We start from the raw sequence: 18,407 nt of genomic DNA, 5'->3' as shown, positions 1-18,407 counted from the left end.
CAGTTTGCACATTTTTTTTTTTCTCGCAAATGTTTATCTACCTTAAACAATGTTCCGGCAATTTTCCGGGTCCAACGTGCAGTGTGAAAGGGGTTTTATGCAACAGCCCTGGACATCTGAACAACTGAACATCTTTTTCATCTGACCACAATAATCAACAAGTGGTATGGCATTTTGCACAGTTACTCCGCCCACTGTGAAATCTCATTGGTCCAGAATTCTGCTCCTCATGACTGTACATTTAACTACCATTTATGTATTTTTACTTTTAGTGTGGACAGACAAATTACTTGTTGAATTGTGCTTTGTTAGGACAAAGGAAGTGTCTATTTTATTGTGTTATTTTAGTATTTTTAGTAGTATTTTTCTAACAAAACATTCTCCTGGTCTGATTCTATGTATTAATGGAACTTGTGTTTGTCAGAGAGTGAGGACAGTAAGGAGAGTGTTATTGTTGTGTTGGGGTTATGGGAGAAACATGGAGACAAACCCTCCCTGATATGTCTTGGTATCATCTCAATGTATGATGCAACCAGATCGAAAGAACCAATATGGCATATTTTGGTTTAAAGCACTATGAATGGGTTTTTCACTCAGTCAGACGTAATGGGAAAAATTGTAATTTTGCGCAAAATGTCATTCTGTAGTTAGAGGTAAATGACAGTAAATGACTAATTTGACTCATACCTCAGTTTGTAGAAAAAACTAGGTTAGCAGAAGCTAGCGAGGTAGTGGTCGCTAATATCAGCTAGCTGTCTAGCTAGCCACCAGCTTGGTGTTAGTTATTATGGCTTGTTTTAGCGTTAGAATGTTATGGACAATAAAAAACCTTCTATTGATTATCTCATTTACAATATTTGTTTTGTTTTCAGATTACTTTAAGATTCGTATGAAGGAAATGAATAAGAAATATACTTTCATGAACCTTGACACTGCCCTTGGATGAACTATTAATAAGCAGCAAATTAGTAGTTTGAGGCAAAAGTCATAGTTAATGGTTTGTTAATAGCCAGTATTGAACCTTAAAATAAAGTGACTAAATTAACTATAAATAAAATCAGAAAACCATGGTTACTATAGTTAAACCATGACCATAACCTCAAATTAACCGTGTTTTTCTAACACTAACCATATTTTAACCATTGTCCAACCAATCAATATGCCAAAAAAAGTAGGGATGCACGATCAAGATTTTTCATGGGCGATTCCGATTTTTTTTTTTTACAAGCAAATTGGCCGATTCCGATTTCTGATTTTTTTAAAAATTATCTTAAAAGCAACAAACAAGAAAGAAGGAAAGTGTGCATAAACAAGATGTTTATTTGGTATTTAATAGGCCAAACTGGCTTTTGGCTATTGAAAACAATAAACGTAACCATCTGAAATTAACAGCAGTAACTGCACAGTTAGCAGACTACATTCAATACAAACATAGATGGTACAGACATCAGCATTTAGCTTTTGTTTTTGAATTGTGTTGAAACTACAGAGAACTGGCCTTAAATTAAAAGATTAACTGTAACTATGTGAAATTAAAGGTGAAAATAACTGCATAGTTCTACAGTTCAAACAACACAATCAACACACATTCAATAAGATGTTTCTTAATCAGCGTTCAGTATTTGTTTTAGTTTTTAAATTTGCTTTTAAATTAAAAAAAAAAAGGTCTTTACCAGTTAGACTAAATAAAAGTATGCTATATAAATACATTATTCCAAAATGTTAAAATCAAATAATGTTGGTGGGAAAAAAACAAAGATACAAAAAGTATTTCATTCATCCAATAAAAAAAATAAAAAAAATAGGGTAATGATTCACATCTATATTTTTTTACTTGAGCCAATGAAAAATAAATAATTTATTGTCTCAAGTAAAAAAATATGGATGTGAATCGTTACCCTAAAAAAATTTAATTGGATGAATGAAGCACTTTTTTTGAGTGTGCTACAGCAGGTGATTTTTACCTCAAATAAAGTCTATGTAATTTTAAGGTAAAATTAAAATAATCATCCTAATGCAGAACTGACGTTTACTTCTAGCTTTTCAAACGTGTATGCAAGTTCTAATTCTAACAAGGTTCTAATAGTTTCGTTTCTCATCCAACACGTGAGAAGTTGATCTGAACATCTCTTCACGGTCTACACCGGTACAGCTTTAGTGGCCGCAGGAAAGGGGCTCTTATTTGTGCGCCAGTACACCAACGGCTGATCGCTTCCTGCTATCTGTGCCTCAGACATGAAGCTCTGCATTTCCAGTGCTAAATGGCTGCCCGTGTCCTGCGCACAGATTTCGAAATACTTCCACACAAATGACATAGGAGCGAACCATTACAATGTAGTCTGTGCACGCGAGCGCACTTCCGGAAAAATCGGACGAAAAAAGACCAAAAACCGGCCGATTGCCGTTCACGTATTTTAATCAAAAACCGTCCGGTTCCGATTTATGGTCAGTCAACCGGTGCATCCCTAAAAAAAAAGCATGGTTAATAAAATTGTACTATTATAAAACCATGGACATTTCCGTAATGGTGGAAAAGTTGAGAGAAAATGCTCTGCTATTTTGGTTCACAGTTTGAACCTAATAGTTAAGATTTTTTTGTTTTTAGAAATTTTGTTTATTTTGAGCCATATAGTTTAGGTAACACATTTATTAGGTAACATTAGTTAATGCAATAAGTAACATTTAACTAATAGTCAAAACATTTGTTACAGTCTTTATTCATATCTGTTGTAAAAATACAAGTGCTAACTCATGTTAGTTTAGGTTAAATTATATTTGACTTTTGAATTCAATAATGTAGTAGAAAATGGAAAATTAAAATGAAATGAGTGCTAATTTATACACACACACACACACACGAGACAAATGTATAAAATGCATATCAACTTTAACATACTGTACAGTATGTCGATATGCATTTTATACAGTAGTTATTAGTCTTGTGTGTGTGTGTGTGTGTGTGTGTGTGTGTGTGTGTGTGTGTGTGTATAAAATGGGATTTAATAATAACAGACTTTTTTTTTTTTTACCTCAAAACAAAAACAACTGGTAACAGTGACGCTTGGGTCAACACTGTATGTATATTCTCCTCGACTGTTCACTTCTTCTCCCTTCTCCCCCCCCCCTCTCTCGCTCGCTCGCTCGCTCCCTCTCTTCCTCAGCCTAGGGTTTCCAAGGTAACCACCATTACCTCTCTAGGCTTGCCTGCTGATGTTTCCCTCTCCCCCTCCATAGTGGTGCACAAACACATCACAATCAGCAACCGGCTGGATGAAATGATGCCTTTGATTTATGCCTGTGCAGCACAGTCATGAGTGTGTATTTCTGGAGCTATTTCTTCCATATTGTGAGTCATTAAGTGTAACTTAACAGCTTGCCATGAGATGTTTCGGAGGCTGGATTGAAAGAGACAAGACGAGACAAAGCGATGTGAAGATGTTCATTTGTCTTGTGAATGTTAAAGCCGAGAAGGAGAGCTAGAACATGACCTAGGTAACTGAATGTGATTGCGCTGCTTTGTTCAAAACATGCCAGATAGAGTTTGATTATAGTTTAACAGTCCCACAGGGAAGAAGAGAGAGATGGGTGCTGTCTGGTAATTATTACACTACATGGTGCTTTTGGATTGGTATAGATTTCTGTCCTCCATTTCAGTGCAGAAAATTGTTCTTCATGGTTAGTTTTCCTGTACTTTGGAAATCATTTGTAATTAGTTTTATTTACTGACCTTAATTTTTCTTGTGTCTTGCCATTGAACCGGATGTGTCGGTGTCTGATTTTGGGATGCAGTGGTGCATCAGTTTAGGCTTGAGTAGCTTGGAGCGTTTGTGTTCACGTTCAGAATCAAATCCTGCTGGTCATCATGAGGTGTAACTACAGGCCGTTCGATGTGTGATGTGTAACTTCACTCTCGGCTGGAGCACACTGCACTGTCAGGGCTCATTTCACAAGTCTCTGCACTGTCACTACTGTAGTTGCCACACATACACTCTGTAATTTCTTAACTGGGTTTATGGAACAGTCTTTACCATTTACTATTCATGGAAAGTGTGCTTGTCTGTGAAATTATGTCAGCTTTTGTGTTTTTCAATTTAGATTTTAGATCATGCTTAAACTGTTAGACAATTTGCATAGTAAAATTCTCTAGGGAAAGTGCAGATGAATCAGTTTTTTTAAGATGTGGAAAAGTATTGCTATAGATAATAAACTTTGTGTGTGTGTGTGTGTGTGTGTGTGTGTGTGCATGTACATACATACACAAATACACACACGAACAGTACATATATGTGTATATAAAATGCATTTACTTTAACTATTTAAATATATACAGTTCTTAAAAAATTATTTATTTTGTTGTCTTGTTTATAATATTGTTAATTTATATAATTTATATATTTGTTATTCATGCATATGTGTTCTTAAAAACATTATTTACAATTCTTAAAATTTTGTTTTAATTTTATTGTCTTATTATATATGATAATATTATTAATTTATATAAAATATATATTTGTTATATTAATGCATTATTTATTTATTTCCATAAATACGTTGACATTCTCTAAAAATATTTAACCTTTTTTATTTGTGCATCTGTATTTATTATATGTATGTGTATATATATATATATATATGTGTATGTATGTGTATATATAAATGTATTTAGTTTAATTTACAAGCTATTAAAATATTACAATTCTTATTTTAAATGTTGTTATCATGTTTATTTTCATTAGTTACATTAATGAATTATTTCAGTTTTTACACAATTTCTTTGACATTTGATGTCACACACACACACACACACATATATATATATATCTATTTTAAAAGTACACTTTTTTCTTTGAGGTTGATTGGACTGCCAAAAGCTAAGATATTTTTAAATAAAATAAAATTAAAAATAAAATGAGAACTGGAAGACACTCACATGCATCATGATGAGGTCATGTGACAGCAGTGTAGCATATTTGGGTTTCAAATGCTATTTCTAAAGAACAGTGGCAGCTACAGTGTAAACTACACACTATGTTGGTAAATGGTTTTCCCAACACTATTTTCCCTCTCTAATTTATGCTCTTTTGGATGAATCTAAATATATATCCATTTTAAAAGGTCAGTTCACCCAAAAATGAAAATAAGCCCATAAATTACTCGCCCTCAAGTCAATACTCGCCCTAGGTGTATATGACTTTATTCTTTCAGACGAATCCAGTCCGAGTTATGTAAAAAATCCTCTTTGATCTTTCAAACTGTTTGATGGCACTCAGCAGGTGTTGCATGCTTCATGCTTCAGTCCAAAAGCAGTTAAATAAAAAGTCCCCATCCATAAAAAAAGTGTCTTCGGGGGTGAACAAAGTCCTCCATAGGTCATCCTCCCAGAACTGCAAGCTAGATTAAAGTGATTATTACATAGCCTATGAAACATTTATTTACTGTGGATGGGTGCTTTTTATTTCACTTCTTTTGGACTGATGTACTGCAACACCGGCTGATTGCCATCAAACAGTTTGAAAGATCAAAGAAAATATTTGATATAACAGACTGGATTAGTCTGAAAGAAGGAAGTCATAAACAACTAGGATGACTTGAGGGTGAGTAATTTATTGGCTAATATTCATTTTTGGGTGAACTAACCCTTTAAGTACCAGTAAAATTGGAAACTCTTTTATTTGAGCTTAAGGGACTGCTGGTTCCATTTCTCACAACACCACTTGTAATTTTCTCGATATTTGACAATAGGCAAAGAGCCCCCTCTCCGCGCTCTGATTCTCTTTTTGTTCACAGTTTCTCTTCCTCATCAGCTGTTGTTTCCACCAACCAAATAGTGACAGTGCAAAATCATGCTTTGGTTTCACTTGAGGCTGTGGTACTGTCGTATCACGTCTGTCACTTTGATGAGCGGACGACAGAACACATCACGAAAGGGCCTGTTCTTCCACAGGGCAGTCAGAGCCCTGTATTGTACAATTAGACTTTCATATTCGTTCTCCAGCCCCCCCCCCCCCCCCCCCCCCCCCATCTCATATTTTCTACATCCAGCCAAACGCAATTGTCCCATCGGGCTGGTAGTGCGCACCTATTGCAAATCCAGTTTTTTTTACAGTGTACAATTTTTTTTTCAGTGTATTCATTCAAATTTCCTGGAAAAAAATTTGACAATTTAAAAGATGCGACAAAAATAAAAATATATAAAGCTGGAAGTTTCCACTGAAGTTTCACTTGTGCAGTGATTAAAACAATGCTTATATTCACATGCTGAACCAAAAGTTCACTATATATAGTTTTATTTTTGTCACAATAATAGCTACATTATCATTACACTTCAAAAATAAAAAAGTTTGAAACATTTCTTTCTTTCTTTGCTTATTTTCTTATTTCTAGATGTAATGTTGTGCATATTAAAAGTTACTTTGCCTGTGCTGTTTGATGCTTTTCTTTATAGTTGTAGGGTTGATGTGGGACTCCTGATAAACAATGTATGAATGTCTCACTTTGAAAAAAGGTTTGGCATTATGTATTCAGTTTTTACATAAAAGAATCTTCACAGCTCATATATAGTGAACGTTTTGATTGTAGTGCTTAAAAAGTGTTGACACTTTCAGAGTGTGTTCACTTTCAGGGGAGAGTTATATAGCAGCGCAGAGAGTCATTATGCATGCTGCAGGTGTTCACCGGTGGACAAAATACAGGGCTGTAGGACCCACTGAGAGACACTTGAGACTGAAAATTGACATCTGCAGGACGCAGAGACAAACCTGTTGTTTAATCAGCAATGGGAGGGAAATGGACTATTTCAAGCTGCATTTTGAATTTATTTTTTATTTTTTACGTCAAATTTGAATTGGTGAACTGGAGATGATATTGGGATCACTGTTACACCTGAAGCCGCAGTTTCGTGTGCTTCCACACACTGTAAATTGCGCAGACAACTGTAAAGACGTTTTTGCACCAGACCAGTGACTGAAGCAGTGAGGTCTGCTCTATCCAACCGTGAGCCTCCAATTTTTCTCTGCCTCTTCAAAACAAGCAGGATGTCTGACTCATCCATTCCTGAATCATTGCCTCCATTTTTACTGCCTGAATAGTTTTAAATCATCTTTTAACCATCAGCTGGCCTCATTAAGACTGATTCTACGCTCGCGCGTAAGTGGATGTTTCTTGTGAACGTCAAATGCGGATTTGCAGATGAGTGTGGTGAAATATCAACCGATCTATATTTTCATCCGAGACTGAAATGGTAGATTGCAGATCTGCTTAAGCTTTTGTTTGAGGTTCTTATTCACTTAATAAACCAAACCACACAAAACAGTAGCACTCTTTAGGCTACACGGCTCCAGACCATTGATTTGATTTCTTGAACACAATGTTTTGAGCTGCAGGTTATTGAGATGTTCACAAAGAAAAGGAATTATTTGTATGTCTTTTTTTCCAGTCTTTGTGTGTGAACAGGCTAGACTATAAACAACATATGGCCTGTAGTTAAATCAAATGGCCTGCTCTTATATAAAATGTATTTTTATAAATGTAACAAAATAATTGTGCATATATATATATATATTTTGAAAGTTAATTCACATTAAAAAAAATTTTTTTAAGACATTTAAGACAAATTATAAATTAAATGGTTTTTTTTTATTATTGCTTGGACAAAATGCAGCACATTTCTATGTGAAAATGAAATATAACACTATAATAATATAGCACTTGTCTATGTCTATATTGCACTATGTCCTCATTTGTAAGTGGCTTTGGATAAAAGCATCTGCTAAACAACCAAATATAAATATAATGTAAATGTAAATAACAAAACTAAATTGAAATTTTAAAACAAGCCTCAAATTAAATAAATAACACCCCCAAAAATCTCTTCATATAAACAAAATAAGGCTTTGCATTTAACGTTAGAGGCAACCACTGCATTTTAATCTTGATCCAAACAAGTATGCTGCATACATGCAACCTAAGCTTTTTTTAAAATCTAAATTAGATTTTATAATTTCGAAATTTGAAACAAAAACAGAATGGTTTGACTTCAGTTTTGTAAAACTATACATAAAAAATTCACTCTCTGCCAGCAGGTGGCGCTGTAAGCGTTTCCTTGGTTACCGCTGTAAACAAATCAGCGCTGCACTTATGAACTTTAATATGCATTACACAGAGGCAAGGTGAAAAGAAAAAATACCATTTAAACTTTTATAAAGACAGTAAGTTCCCCTCATACATACGTTTATATAAAATCCTAACCCTAATTGAATCGTGATTTGTTTTGCATCTCAACCGTTTCGAATCGTCACATATTTGAAACGTTTTTCAACCTGCTCGCAGTTAATCATTACATCCCTAATTAAAACCCAATCCAGCTCATGATGAACAGTATGGGAGAGATTTTGGGTTGGTATGTTATATTGATTATTGTTCGTTCCTGTGTTTATTTCATGTGTTATACTAAAAAATGGATGACAGAGCATCATAAGCCTTCTCTGCGTCTGCTGCTTGTTTTCTCAGATGGCTTTGATGTGCTCATAGACTCCAGCTGTTTGATTGACAGTCTTGTTTGAGTTTATAATCCTGAAAGAGCAATTGTAGCAATCAGAGTATCATTTCTGCATGACGTCCTTTGAAGTTGGAGGGAGTTGACCAGTCAAATAACTCATTATTCATTGGAAAATGTGACAGGAAGACAGTGTGCTACAAAATAAACATGCCATCATTAACCTAGTTATTAACAGTATTGGTTTTTATGAAGTAACTTGCAATGCAGTTGTTTAATTATTGATGTTTGACTGAATCCAGATTTACTTTCTTAGTTTATAACTACACTTTTGGGTTGGGTTTAAAGGGTTAGTCATCCGCCGGAACGACTTCTGCGTACCACAGTTGGATGAAGTGAGAGAAAAGTTTTCATTACGTTTGAAATATGGATATGTTTGGATTCACTACAGAATGCCTTTATTCAGCCCCCGTAGCGGTGTGAGGCATGTTTTATTATGGATGTGCGCACTTTATTTTTGCACTGTTCAACTCTAACACCCGCTGACTGCGATGATAACACTTGGAAGAGCAAGGACAATTTTTTTATATAACTCCAACTGGATTCGTCTGAAAGAAGAAAGTCATATAGACCTAGAATGCCTCGAGGGTTAGTAAAACACAGCTAATTTTTTTATTTTAGGGTGAACTAGCCCTTTAAAAAGGAGTGGCACTTAAAATCATGTAATAATTCAAACTAAAATTAAATTTTCCAGAGATTACTAGACATTAAGAAGAGATTTGTTATATTTAACTACATTTTCTAAATATGAATTAAGCAGTAATTAAGCAGTAAATATGAATTAAGCAGTTTAAAGTCTATATAAATAAAATAAAACATGGAAATTAATCAGTTTAATAAATCAAACAAAAACTAAAGAAAATAATCTCTTTCTCAAAAATGAATAGATATGTAAAGCTGTTTGATTTTAACATTTTTTGTAATTAAAAAAAAATGAATAAATCATTTCTGATTTTACAAATAAATAAGTAGGGAATCATCTCAGTTTGTTTTTCATTTTAACCCTCTATTGCATTAAATATTACTTAGACATGGTAAGTATGTTATTATTAAAATGAGCTAAATAACAGATATATAAAAAATATATTTTGCCGTATGGCAACAATATGCAATCGTGGAAAGTACCATAAAATCAACATTTTTTTTTCAAAAAACTCATTTTATTTAAAACAAGACTCAACAAATCCATCTTATACTTAGTGAAATGTTTAAACAAACATTTATACAGTGAAAACATTATGTAATTTCAACAGTTATCTGAAATGTCTGGTAGTAATAACCAGGAACCTGGCTCACTGAAATACACTATTCATTCGTTTCATTTCATTTCATTCTCTTCATGCCTTGTGAAAGTCAACAAAGCAGTTCAGAGGAAAACTGCACACTTGGAGCACTTGCTTCTCACAATGCCCTTGCATCCTGGCATTTTGCATCTGCCCTTCTCAGATGCATGCAAGGGCCAGTGGTCTGTGCGGTCTCTGCAGACAGGATCTGGCGGGACAAAGTTTTGGGGCCCTCTTTTATTTGTATTTTATTTTGAGAAGAAATACTCCTATAGAAGCCCAGAAATCAGTCAGTATAGAGTCGGTTGAAATACCTTCTGCTGTAGCTACACTAAACAGGTTTAACAGAAACCCTCCCACTGCTCCTCTGGAGTAAGTTGGATTTCTTTCAAAAAATAAAATAAAATTAACAACAACCCCGTTTGCCCACTTTGAGATCTCCCCCAGTTTGCAGAGATTCCAGCTTCCGGCGAAAGTGGATTACATAACATCCGTGGTGTTTACACATGACTCACGGTAGAAACACTGAGAGCATTTGGAGCTGGCGTCACTGCCTCACTTCATGCACACACAGGAAATCAGGGTAATGAAGCGTCCCGTTATGATGCGACATCCTAAATCTGGAGAAGGAGCGACGTCGGAGTCTAAGCAAGGCGAACTTGAAGCGCTTCGGTTGGAGAGAGCTTGTCAGGGCCAAGTGGTTTACAGCTGTGCTGGGTGACAATGAAACTCTTAAATGGCCTTTCAGTCCAACGGGGGCTCCGTCCCTCTCCCCCGACGTCACCCTGTCAGTGCACTCAGTTAGTGATGGGACTCAGATACTCTGGACACTGGTGCTGGATCTGGTCAGCCGAGGCAGAAATCAGATTGAAGGCATTGAGGTTTGGGATTATTTATGCCTGGATATTGTTGTTTAGCACGAGAGGTGAACAAAAGGTTTTAAAGAATCTGAGTTTTTTTTTCATGTGTTCCGTTTGTGGTTTGTCAGCTTTCACACACAAACGCCAATCATTGTGATACTTTGCACAAAAAAAAAGTTTGTTTTCCAGTAACAATGTCTGAAAAAATGTCAGTTGAAACTATTAAAATCTTATTATTAGGGCTGTGAATCTTTGGCAAGGCAGCGATTCGATTCGATTACGATTCATAGGTTTTCGATTCGATTCAAAAACGATTTTTGCAAATTTAGAACGATTCAATTCGATTCGATTCACAATTAAATTCGATTAGATTATAACGATTCAATTCTGCATTCTTTAAGTGCATTCACGGGATTATTTAAATGCTTCTACTAAATTCTTTAAATGCTTAGTCAGGGGGCAAATTACAGTAGCATTTATGGTTAGAGAACCATAGGTTAGAAAAAAAAAACAAAAAAACTTTTGTCCATTGTTAAATGCTAGTTTAATGATGCGACATGGCATACGTAAAAATGTATGTAAGCCAAGTTTTTAAAAAAGAGCTTAAAGAGTATTATGTATAAGCTAACATTTTGTCACACCAGGGGCGTAGCCATAATTTCAGAAGTGACAGAAATGTCAAATACAATCATTTTATGTATGTAGCCTATATAATAATAATAATAATAATAATTATTATTATTATTATTATTGTTGTTATTATTATTTATTTTTTTTACAAGGAATTATCTTCTTTTTTAATTACTTTTAATTAGCTGTAATAAATCAAATACACTGCTGGACAATAATCAATCATTTGCAATCGATATTTTTTTCCTAATGGCAATTTTATGATTGTTTTATATACTAGGCTACATTTAATTAGCAATTATTTAAATTTTCTGCACAGAATAAGGTAGAAAATATACTTTATAGTTTCTGTACTGTAATAAATGTCAATTAGCACTGCATCATTCATAAATTGTTTGTGTTTTTTTTTAGTTTCATCAGTTCATTCTGCTTTTATTCAGTTTAGCTGCAGATATAGCCTGGCACGTCTATGAGAGCGAGATCGCTTCTCTTTCAGTGTGAAAACGTCTTCATCTCTATTGAACTTTTCCTCTACATCAGCGAATGATTCTGAGAGAAAACGTTTGCTAATGAAACAAACGCTACTTTCATGCATCTGATTATCAGATAAATCTCGCGCTCTTATTTTAAGGTCATTGTTAATGCTGTGGTTAATTTTAAAAGTTTCCTTCGTATATTCGGTTCATCCGCATTGTTTAAAAACATTTATCATTCAATGGATCTGTGCGTATGATTTAGACACTTACATTTCTGCTCCGTCCATGCAATAAACACAGCTGTCGACGGCTCCGGTAACTCCGTCGGTAAGATGCAGAGAGCCATTGACAAACTACAGAAAAGTAAAACTACTTCACGTTAGCATTACTGGCCACGAGTCCTATAGATAACACGTCAGCTGCGTCAGAGACAGACGGAGCGTGAGGGCAATCCTGTGACAGTCTCAGTCGGTAAACAGTGGAGCGCGTGAAGGACAGATAAGAGGCACGATTCACAAACACTCTTCAAGGTCTCCATTAATTTGTGCATGTAGTAATTTAATGTGTATACATATTGAAAACATTGAATCGCTATAGAAATCGCGATTCATTCGATTCTTAGCATTTTGAATCGATTACTGTCCAAGATCGGTGATTCACGATTCAAAAATCATGTTTCAAGATCGATGCATATGAATCGTCAGGGTTTGTAATCGATGCATCGAGAAAACGAGTGAATTGCATGGACGGAGCAGAAATGTAAGTGTCTAAATCATACGCACAGATCCATTGAATGATAAATGTTTTTAAACAAGGCGGATGAACCGAATATACGAAGGAAACTGTTAAAATTAACCACAGCATTAACAACGACCTTGAAATAAGAGCGCGAGATTTATCTGATAATCAGATGCATGAAAGTAGCGTTTGTTTCATTAGCAAACAGACATCTGGCGCGTTTTCTCTCAGAATCATTCGCTGATGGAGAGGAAAAGTTAAATAGAGATGAAGACGTTTTCACACTGAAAGAGAAGCGATCTCGCTCTCATAGATGTGCCAGGCTATATCTGCAGCTAAACTGAATAAAAGCAGAATGAACTGATGAAACCCACAAACAATTTATGAATGATGCAGTGCTAATTGACATTTATTACAGTACAGAAACTATAAAGTATATTTTCTACCTTATTCTGTGCAGAAAATTTAAATAATTGCTAATTAAATATAGCCTTTTATATAAAACAATCATAAAATTGCCATTAGGAAAAATATATCGATTACAAATGATTGATTATTGTCCAGCAGTGTATTTGATTTATTACAGCTAATTAAAAGTAATTAAAAAAGAAGATAATTCTTTGTAAAAAAATAATAATAATAATAACAATAATAATAATAATTATTATTATTATTATTATTATTAATGTTATTATTATTATTATATAGGATACATACATAAAATGATTGTATTTGACATTTCTGTCACTTCTGAAATTATGGCTACGCCCCTGGTGTGACAAAATGTTAGCTTATACATAATACTCTTTAAGCTCTTTTTTAAAAACTTGGCTTACATACATTTTTACGTATGCCATGTCGCATCATTAAACTAGCATTTAACAATGGACAAAAGTTTTTTTGTTTTTTTTTTCTAACCTATGGTTCTCTAACCATAAATGCTACTGTAATTTGCCCCCTGACTAAGCATTTAAAGAATTTAGTAGAAGCATTTAAATAATCCCGTGAATGCACTTAAAGAATGCAGAATTGAATCGTTATAATCGAATCGAATCGGATTTAATTGTGAATCGAATCGAATTTAATCGTTCTAAATTTGCAAAAATCGTTCTTGAATCGAATCCAAAACCTATGAATTGTAATTGAATCGAATCGCTGCCTTGCCAAAGATTCACAGCCCTACATTCAATCCATTACGGTTCACCTATGATGTGATGAATCACAGGTTTAATCACTCAGTAGCAGCGTTTCAATGTATAGCCATGATTGAAGGGCCGTTTCCTGCATCGTGTTCAAAAGCGCAGTGCCTCGTGTTTGCTGCTAAATCCCCTGGGTTGTCCCATATCGGCTCATTCACTCCAGTGCGGCCGTATCTCACATATGCCTTCACCTCTACTCACCCTGAGAGCTGTTTACCTCCATTCAGACTTTAGCGATTCAGTGCACAGAGTGGCACCGGGCTTCAAGGTTGGACTGACCGCAGATTAGAGGGAACATGACCCCCCCGTCACGAGTGTCAGAGAGGATGCAGGCCATTACAGGCAAATTTCAGGCCTTTGGTCCAGCACTCATCAACGCTTCAAGCGCTTCCACAGAGGCTACACGAGAGCAGGGCCTCGGTGTCAGCCTTCATGCACAGAGTCATTTGTGCTGACTGGAAATATTTCAGTGCACGATTCTTTCATTAGTTTACCTGTTTTGCCTTCTTTGACTTCTCTCAAACCTTCCTGCTGTTTGGTGGGGCAGTGCTTTTTTATCTTTTGATGTTTGATCTGTTGTTCATTCAAATGAACTACTAACAGTTTTATTTGCAAGGACCTTATACTTTAGTCTTGTCCCTCAATCTTACTGTTTCAGGCTGCTCTATAGATATTAATGACCAATGTCTCTGATACAAAATGTAAAGAAATTACATTAAACATTAAATAATTAAATAATAATACATTAAATAATTACATTATTGCACTAAATTGTTGCATTTTAGTGGTGCAGTTTAAAATGTTTACACAGTGAATACAATCACTGCATTTTGTCATAAAAAATTCAGCGATTAGTAATACATTTTCAAAATTCAGTTCGTAAATATATATATTTGTTTTTTAGATTTTATCATTCTACAGGTAATAGTAGTAATATTACTGTTAATAATTACATTAAAACACACAACATATTAAGTTATATTCAATAAATAATTAGATTGGATATAATATCTAAACAATAGCAATAATGATATTTAATAATTATAATAGATAATAATAATAATTAATTATAATACAAAGGATAATAAGAATTTGTATTAATTAATAATGAATAAATATGTAAATATATATTTATATATTACATCATTATATTGTATAATAATAATAATTAGTAATAACAGTAAAGTAATAATAATATATTTTAATAAATTATTATTTGAACCTATATAAAAAATAATAATATACTGCACACTTAATAATTATTATATATATATATATATATATATATATATATATATATATTTATATATATATATATATATATATTAGATTAGAAGTAAAGTATTTATGAAATAAAAAATAATGTGTGTATGTATGTGTGTATGTATGTATGTATGTATGTACGTATGTATATACAGTGTGTGTGTATATATATATATATATATATATATATATATATATATATATATATATATATATATATATATATATATATATATATATTATACAAATAACTATAAATGAATAAATAAACATTTTAGTTAATGTGCTTACTTCAATCTAGTAGTGTACGTTCACCAAGCAAAAAGTGAAAAAATCCCATTTATTTTCTGTTAATGTATTAAAGGCTGCCACCTAGGAACACTCCTTTCTCTGGAGAATTAACTACAGTGCATTTTTCCTGTTAATGATGAATATATATTTGGAAAAGAGCGTTTGGTTTGGGTTTATATTGCTGCATCACAGATCAGTCTTCTTGGTGAATATGGTTTTATGCCTGTGTTGTTTATATGAGGCTTGTCTGCGTCTGTCTGGAGCATCAGTTGTCAGGGCTTTGTTTAGCAGGTGGGAATGTCACTCGCAATCCAAATGATCCAAAGAGATGCTGCTGTCGACTTTAAAGCAGAGGATTCCTGAGGAGATGAATGGAGACAGCGATAGAGGCTAAGAATGAGCTGCTGTGGCTCAGAACTATGAAGTAAAGCCACAGCAGAGGTGCCTTTTGTATCCTTGCAGTTGATTTGCTTTGACAGGGAACTGAAACAGGACGGCAAAACTGCAAGTGCCAAACAGTGGCACCTGAAAGATTGTTTCACATGGGAAGGTGAAGCTGATATAAGGAGGTAATCAAGCAGAGAAATGAAAACAGGTAAAGCTGGACGCAATTTTCTCCCATCATTTCTCATAATCACATCAGCCGTAATCACATGAGAGTGAGCGGAGAGAGAGAGAGAAACTAAGCCAGTTTCTATTCCCTGTTATAATCAGATTTACCCCATGGATGTATTTAATCAGGGCTCTTCGGGTAGTCATCTGAACAGATGCATTAGCCGAGACCGATCAGCACCCACCAAGGGCTGATGAAGTCATTTTTCTTTGATATATTTTGTTATATAAAAGCTCCTTAAGGTGAAGTGTATAATTTATTTTCTACTAGCAGCACCCCCCCCCTCCAAAAAAAAAAAATTACTGTTTTCAGACAGGTTTCTACCAAGGTTTCTTTTTTATTTATTTGTGTTTGTTTGTTAAGTTGTTTGTTTTACTTTTGTGCCACTTTTTGAGAAATAACGCCTACTAAGTGGAGTTAGCATATCTGGAAAAGAAGAAGTCTTTTAATATTGAAAAAAATTAGAAACAGCCTTATATTACATATGGAACATTTTTCTTTTGATTAAATAAATTACATTTAATTAAATCTGTGTAAATTAATGTGTATTGTTTTGTTTATGCGAGTGCTGTTAATTAAACCTTGCCATTAAATACATATTGTTTGCATAATCTTCTCTGAATGTTTTAAATTGATAAGATTTGATTAAATCAACCCCAGATACTTACCCCAAATACTTAGGGACAAAACTGTACAGTATTTCCATTCTGTCTGTCTGTCTGTCTTAACATTACCAGGGTGTTGGTATGTGGTTATTAAGGTTGTTTTCTGTGCATTGCTACAGTATGCGGCTCTAAGATGGCTACTTTTAATTATTATTTGTATTGCACTAATATTAACATGCTAGAATAATTGACAGAAGGGCCTGTTGCTTTGTACAGGTTATGCACAAAATATCTTCTCGGCATTAGGCCGTCATCTCAGGGGAACCACTGAATTTGTAAAAGGATTCACAGCTGGTGAAATGATGTTCAGTTGAATGTCCTTGAATATTTAAATGTTCTAGACCACAATGTGCCATTGCTGTCTGCATATTACATAAGCTGTGTATGATCCACTCGCTTCTCACTCCCAGTCTCTCTCTCACTTTGTAAAAATATAAGTTTTGTCTTACTTTCATAATTCAGCAGTACCTTCACCTCTCAAAACAGCACATATCGTCCGTCATTTTAGCCCTAAAATCAAAATGGACTTTTCTTGTGCAAAGACTTCACACTAGTCCAGAAATACACTCCAACCTTTGATTTCCAGATCCGAGGTAATGCATATCTGCCTTCTGAATCTGAAATTAGCTCATTGACTTCATAGTTGAAAAGTGTTGTAGTATGTCCTGAAAAACCAGATATATATGGGCAAAAGCTTTTATCAGCACTGGGTTGAAAGCTCTCCATATTATATAAGCAAGTTATGTAGAAGTAATGTATGTAGAAATCTGTTGGCACTGATTTTTTAAATCTGCATTAGTTGGAGATGTGGCCCAGCGGGTATAACATGTGCTGCTTGTGCGGGTGTTATGAGTTCAAATCTGTCTGGTGTCAGTTCCTGATTCTTAGTTTAGGTGTATCTAGTCTCCAAGCGGGTGTTTAGTGGGTTTAACTGGTTGGTCAGCTGATCTGCCATCTCGACCAGCTGAAAATGTGTCCAAAAACTCCTTATAGTGCTCATAATAAATGCTATAGCTTATTTGCTGTTTTATTTTGTTGAATGTGTCCATATTCTATTTATGACATTCATGGAAATTGAAATGAAAATTATGTCATGGCATGTAGGACGTTTGTCTCAGACAGTTTGATTCATTGTAAAGGAGTCAGTATAGCAATTGCAAAGCAATAACAGCCAGAATGATGTCTGACTGGACTATTGTTGTTCCATATGTGAATGATAATGCTTTATCCAGAGACAGTTCAGCTCCTGTATGACTGACTGAATCTCTGCTGTTCTGTTATATTCATCGCTAGCGGCTCTTAAAGGGACAGTTCACCCAAAAATGAAAATTCTGTCATTAATTACTCACCTTCATGTCGTTTCAAACCCGTAAAACATTGGTTCATCTTCGAAACACAAATTAATGAATTTTTAATGAAATCCTAGAGCTTTCTGACCCTGAATAAACAGCAACGCAGCTAACACATTTAAGGCTTAGAAAGGTAATAAGGGCATTGTTAAAGTAGTCCATGTGACATCAATAGTTCAACTCGTGAACATATGTCGAATACTGACACAGAAGAAAAGAAACTGTTGAATAAAGCCGTTATTTTTGTTGTCTCAGCACAGAAAAGGTATTCTTGTAGCTTCATAAAATGAAGGTTGAAACACTGATGGCATATGGACTATTTTAATGATGTCCTTACTATCTTTCTGGGCCTTGAACGTGTTAGTTGCATTGCTGTCTATGTAGGGTCAGAAAGCTCTCAGATTTCATCACAAAAAATTATCTTGCTGGGAAGTTCACAAGCCAAAAGCTGGATGATTTTTTTTTTCCAGTCTAAAAGTTTTGAGA

At 34.4% G+C, this 18,407-nt stretch overlaps 1 protein-coding gene across 7 annotated transcripts in view; it reads left to right on the top strand.

The window, feature by feature from the left end:
* Positions 1–18,407, top strand: part of LOC132125077 (membrane-associated guanylate kinase, WW and PDZ domain-containing protein 2-like) — an 88,795-nt gene that overhangs the window by 21,136 nt on the left and 49,252 nt on the right. The gene's annotated exons all lie outside the window — the stretch shown is intronic.

This window comes from Carassius carassius, chromosome 43 (assembly GCF_963082965.1).
Source record: "Carassius carassius chromosome 43, fCarCar2.1, whole genome shotgun sequence".
Taxonomy (NCBI): Eukaryota; Metazoa; Chordata; class Actinopteri; order Cypriniformes; family Cyprinidae; genus Carassius; species Carassius carassius.
This window is presented reverse-complemented; position numbering and strand designations above follow the sequence as displayed.